The sequence below is a fragment of the Macrotis lagotis genome, chromosome 4 (assembly GCF_037893015.1).
Source record: "Macrotis lagotis isolate mMagLag1 chromosome 4, bilby.v1.9.chrom.fasta, whole genome shotgun sequence".
NCBI classification, from domain to species: Eukaryota; Metazoa; Chordata; class Mammalia; order Peramelemorphia; family Peramelidae; genus Macrotis; species Macrotis lagotis.
The window spans coordinates 64,377,117-64,383,116 of NC_133661.1; the positions used below are offsets into that span (position 1 = coordinate 64,377,117).

At 35.6% G+C, this 6,000-nt stretch overlaps 1 long non-coding RNA gene across 1 annotated transcript in view; it reads left to right on the plus strand.

Moving 5' to 3' along the window:
- LOC141519892 (uncharacterized) overlaps window positions 1-5,601 on the plus strand; it is a 51,015-nt gene extending 45,414 nt beyond the window's left edge. The window contains exon 3 of the long non-coding RNA XR_012477470.1: window positions 5,414-5,601. This is a non-coding gene — a long non-coding RNA (uncharacterized LOC141519892). The remainder of the gene's footprint in view (window positions 1-5,413) is intronic.
- Window positions 5,602-6,000: the final 399 nt, after the last annotated feature.

Here is a 6,000-nt window from a genome sequence, read left to right on the forward strand (position 1 = left end):
GATATTACCAGGCAGTGACCTATTAGTCATTCCAATGTGCCACCTCCGCACCAATTGACTTTTACAATTTCTCTCTATCATACAGATCTGGGAGATGAGTAGAAAATCTTTGGTACAACTTTATGAAGCAGTACAAAATAATGTCACTGAAATTATGACCTTCTTTTAGTTGTCTAGCTATACACAGAAACAATGGATTTGGAAAGAGTCTTTTCTAAGTTTTATATTCTAAAAAGGCTGATCTTCCTTGGCAGCTTTAGGTGACAGGTGAATCCTGAAACAGTGGCAAATCATGACTTCCCACATTTAAACCCTATTTATAGGACATGATGCCCTTTTTACAAAGCAGAGTAACAAAATAGATTGATTTTTCCCCCTTCACCAAAGGACCCCTTAGACCCTTCTCCCAAAAGTCATATTATAAGGTTAAAAATAAAAAAAAAAGATGAAATAGTATTATGTGGGGGGTGCCTCCTGGCCTTTGTCTCTTACCTTCCATTCCTCTCCCACCCACTATAGATTTGAACAAGTTTCTCTCCTCACAGCTGACTCCAATACACCCGTCTGTGGAAGCCAGGGTAACTATGATGTCAGTTCAGCAGTAAGCGCCAGTGATTTTTATTTTTAGAATAAACACTGTTTCCAAAGAGGAAAAAGAAATGAAAAGTAAATTCCAGATTGCTATAGATCATAAATCCTTTCTAGCCGTTGCTACAGCAGCAAAGTATGGTACACATCTTTCTCTTTTTCCCACTCTTTTCTTCCCTCCCCCACAAAAAAAGTTGTTACTGCCTTTAATTGCTATTGGGTCATTTTAGTTAAATCTGATTCTTTATGACCCATTTGGATTTTTTTTTTTCTGCAAAGATACTGGAGTGGTTTGCCAAGTACTTTTCCAGATCATTTTACAGATGAGGAAACTGAGGCAAACAGAATTATGTGATTTGTCCAAGGTCATACAGCTTGTGTCTGAGGCCAGATTGCAACTCATGAAGACAAATCTTTCTGACCACTGCACCACCTAGCTTCCCTTGCTTACTCTCTAGCAACCAAAATAACATGATCATGGTTCTTAAACTGAGTCATAGGAGGTTAGAACTTTTGACAACTGAATGAAGGCTGAAGGAAGAGTCAGGAAAAATTCTTCCCAGTAGCTGTAAATTGACAACCAGTCTTACACCTCATCCTCTAGTTCTCTGTGATCCTGGATGGAATGTTGAACCAGAGCCTTGTAATGGTTATGAACTGTTATGGGGGCGTGTTAAGAAGAAAAATACTTATTTAAAAAGTTTCTATGATGATTTTCCCTTTGCTCTCCACATCAATCCATGTGCTCCTTAGCAATGTAGTCTGAATTTCTTTTAAAATTTCTTCCCGGGACACTCTTTCATTATCCTTTACTATTTCTTCTTTATTGCTTTGTGATGGTTCCTCTTCCTCTTCCTCTTCCTCTTCCTCCCTTTTCTCTTCTCTTTTTCTCTTTCCCTCTTACCCTCAGTAAACAATATAGTGTATACTAGGAAATTCTAAAATTCCTGCTAGGGTCATTGAGTCACACTACCAGAATAAAGTAAGTAAGTGCCTGAACAAAGTCCCTTTGCCTGTAGGGGAGGAGTTTGAATACAAACAAAAGCTTCCTTTCCTGCTGGACCCAGAAAAGAATCTTATAAAAACCTACTAGACTTTACTGGTTGGGGGCACATTTTGCTTTTAAAGTTTCAGTGGACATGACCACTTTTCCATGATGGATATATATATATATATATATATATATATATATATATATATATATATATATATAAACACATATGTATACACACATATACATTTGTATATATATATATGTATGTATATGCATATATATGAGAATGCATCCATATTAATGGTGCAATGGATAGAACACTAGCCCTAGAATCAGGAAGATCTGAGTTTGAATCCAGCCTCAGATACCACTAGTTGTGTGGTTCCGGATCAATTGCCTCAGTTCTTTCTTTGTAAAATGAGCTGGAGAAGGAAATGGCAAACCACTCTCAAAGCTTTGCCAAGAAAACTCTAAATGAGATCCCAATGAGCAAAATATTCTTGAAAGCAACTAAATAACAACAAATATCTATGTGTACATGTGTGTATGATATATCTAGATATAGACATCTATATACCATATATTTAGATGGATTAGATATTTATTTCAATCATATATATATATATAGATAGATTAATATATTATAGATATATAGAGATAGAGATAGATCTGTGCTTCTAGGGGGCAGCTAGGTGGCACCCTGGAGTCAGAAGGATCTGAGTTCAAATCCAGTATCAGACAATTAATAATTACCTCACTGTGTGACCTTGGGTAAGTCACTTAACCCCTATTGCCTAGCAAAAACCAAACAAAATAAAAGATCTATGTTTCTATCTAATTTAATTTGTCTCCCCTTCCTTGATAAAACTAACTTTCTCTATTGTATAGTTGTGAGTTCCATGTACCTTTGTGCTGGACTTTAATCTTCTTTATTTTTTCAACTTTCTTGAGTCTGTGTTATGACATTTTCATTTTCTTCTTTCCTCATCAAATTGTTCCATTTCAATCCAATTTCTTTTGGACCTCCAATTTAAAATGTGCTTTCTAGAAAGGATCAGATAGATTCATTCTTATTGAGTTGGGAACAACTTATAAAAATGTTACTTCTGGTGGGAAAGAAGGGAGGGATTTATGTTTAAAGGAATGAATTTCCTATATGTGGAACATAAATTTCAGCTAGAAAGTGGAGCAGAGATTGGGATGGAGGAGAGTTGGTGCCCTATAATCGCAAAAGTAAGACATGTACTTATTTCTTAGGACGTGGACAAAAATAAATTTAGTCAATGGGGTTTAAATTAGAGGGGAAAGATTTGAGCACACACTTCAGTCATTTAAAAGGTCAGCTTAAATGAGCTCAGGACAGGAGAGTGATTGATTACCTAAGGGAATTACTTTGGATCCTCATTATGAGAATCCTGAGGGCCTTGGCTTTGGAATCCTGTTAAAAGTTAAGAATAGACAGAAAGTTCTGTTGGCTGTCCTGGTCTCCCTAGGGTCAACAATGGATCTACTTTAATATCAAATTCTGCTGTTTAGTTTATTCAGATCTAAAACCTGCTTTTTTTTTGAGAGAAAAGTAATTTTTTTTGTTTTCATTGGTATTTCTCTTTTATAAAATATCTGAATGACCCATATTGATTCCATTCCTTAAATAATTGCTCATCTCTACTTCTTTCTATCTCTGTGAAAAGGTGCCTTTGAGTAGACTTCAGGGAAAACTAATACTAACACCTCCATTTTGTGGAATCACCTAGTCTATTATATTCATTCCTATGTACCAAGTTTTAGGAGAGACACTGATGAGCTGTAAAGAGAATAGCAAGGGAGAGGTCACTAGAACATGACAGAAGTGGAAACCATAAGATATAAGATTCAGTTGAAGAAAGTAGAAATTTACAGGCTAGAGAAGAAAAGAATCAGAGACAACATGATCCTGCCTTTAAATATTTGATGAGTAATTATAAAAGAGACAACAAATATATTTTCCTCGATATCAGAGAATGCAACTATAAGCAAAACATATCAAGGAGAGACAAATTTTGTCTCAATATAAAATAAAACATAATTTAAACTATCCTAAAATGTAATAGATTAGTGAGTTCCATTTTATGGAAAATATTCAAGTAAACATTCTGTTTATTCCAAGAAGAACTTCTGATTGTTAGAGATGGTGTAGAAAGAGATGATGCTTGAGATTGTTTAGACAGTCTAGCAAACATGGTATGAGTGCTTGTCAATTCCTTTCCAGGGGTGTTCATTCACTTTTGGTGTCCCCTTTCACCCTACTCTCACTGTGGTTCCAAGAAGTTATAGTGTATAAAATGGTCACTCACTAGCATATGAGTTAAACCAGATTAAGAGCAACCAACTGGTCTCAAACCCATCATTGAGTTAGGAGAATGTCTACACCAAGTATGTAAAGATTTTTCCCTAGATTAATGGACAGATGAGAGTGATTTATTCCAACAACCCTGAAGACATATTTTTTGAATATTAGATATAATCTTTGAATCATGGGATACCCTCTATGACTTTTGCCTAAAAAAATTCCCTTCTTTGAGACATCTGGATAAAAGATTCCTGCGTGTCTTCAAAATTGAGTTACTTTTAGCATGATAGCCTGCTCTTACATTTTGTTAGGTTCAGTTGCAATTTCTTTTTTTCTTTTTTTTTTAGGTTTTTGCAAGGCAAATGGAGTTAAGTGGCTTGCCCAAGGCCACACAGCTAGGTAATTATTAAGTATCTGAGTCAGGATTGGAACTCAGGTACTCCTGACTCCAGGGCGGATGCTCTCTCCATGGATATATGTATGTATATACATGCAAAAGCAAGAATATATTGTTGTTGATTCACCAGACTCTTTGTGACCCAACAGCCATGGAATTTTCTTGGCATAGACTCTGGAGTGGTTTGCCATTTTCTTCTCCAGGGGATTAATACAAACAGAGGTTGAAACTTGACCAGAATCACATAGCTAGCTACTCAGTGTCTGAGACAGGATTTGAACTCAGGTTTTCCTAACTCCAGACCCAATATTCTATCCTTTGAATTATCTAACTGCATATATGTTTATGTATATGCTGTATCTGCAGATGTTTAAGTCTATGTATTTACATATGTATGCAGGGGAAAGAAGTTGGGAGATATAATTGTATAATTGGAAATGAGGATGATGCAAAACCCCAAACTGTCAATAACATTTTGTCTCAAAAAAAGAAATTAAGTCCTGGAGACATTAGTGGATTGGTCAAAGTTTTATAAGTAGTAAGAAGGAAAGTTTAGATTTAAAATGATGTCTACTTTCTGTGTTTCAGAAAACATTTTCCACTGTACTGTATTCTGTATTCTTGAAACCATAATAATACCGAGATTAGATAATAGCTCATATTTTTTTTCCTGTAGCTCATCATTTATTTTCAAGTAAGAGTGGGGAGGGGGAAAAACTGACTTCTCATCCATGAAAAGAAACTTGTATATGTAATGTAATCAAAGACAAAGGACGATTAACCTGCCCATGGAGTCATGTCTCTTCATGATAATCCAGCACCATTCTTTCTATGACTTCTGGTCTAGCATGCAAAGTTAAATGGTAACCACAATATTTTCCTTCAGGGATTGACAGCCAGTGAAGCCTCCTATACTATATTGGAATTTGGAACTCTGAGGCTGATGGCTTTCTCTGATACTCAGCCTATTCAAACAGTAAATTTACTATCTAATCACAAGGTGCCATGTCAGTCTAAACAGTGTAATGCAGGGCTTCAAGCAATGCATAAAATAACCAGAATGACAGTCAAGAAAAATGATTTCATGTTTGCTTTATCATTACAGAGGCAGCCCTTGATCCCAATGAATTATGGTCCTGATCTCTTATAGGGAATCCTGCGGAGGAGATGCATGGTTTTGCAATGAACAATCCAGAAGAGTTCTTTGGATTTCCTGGTGATTAGAGTTAAATCAGAACACTGCAAAATTAATTGCCCAAGTACTTTGCACAAGCTAGAAACTGTGTTGCTTATTTGATTTCAGTGATGAACATCTATTTTAGAGCCTGAAACTGAAATTCTAATCCATATATTCACAGGGAATCCTACTTCTACTTTTCACAAGAACTTCCAATATTAATATACTTCTAGAGCTAGAATGAATCGGAGCAGTCATCTTGTCTAAGTATCCCCCTACTTCAAAAATGAATAAATTGAGGTATGGAAAACTTAAATGATTTGTCCAAAATCAGACCGTTCATAAACATGTGAGAGGAAGTCTTGACATTTCTGTTCTTCTTCTAAGCAAAATCATCAACTATAGACTTTTGCTTTTGGAATCATGAATATGAGCTGATAGTTGTTGATGTGTTTTTTTGTGTAGCATACTTTATTGTCAAGAGGGTGGTAATAAGTCAAGTCAACAAACATTAA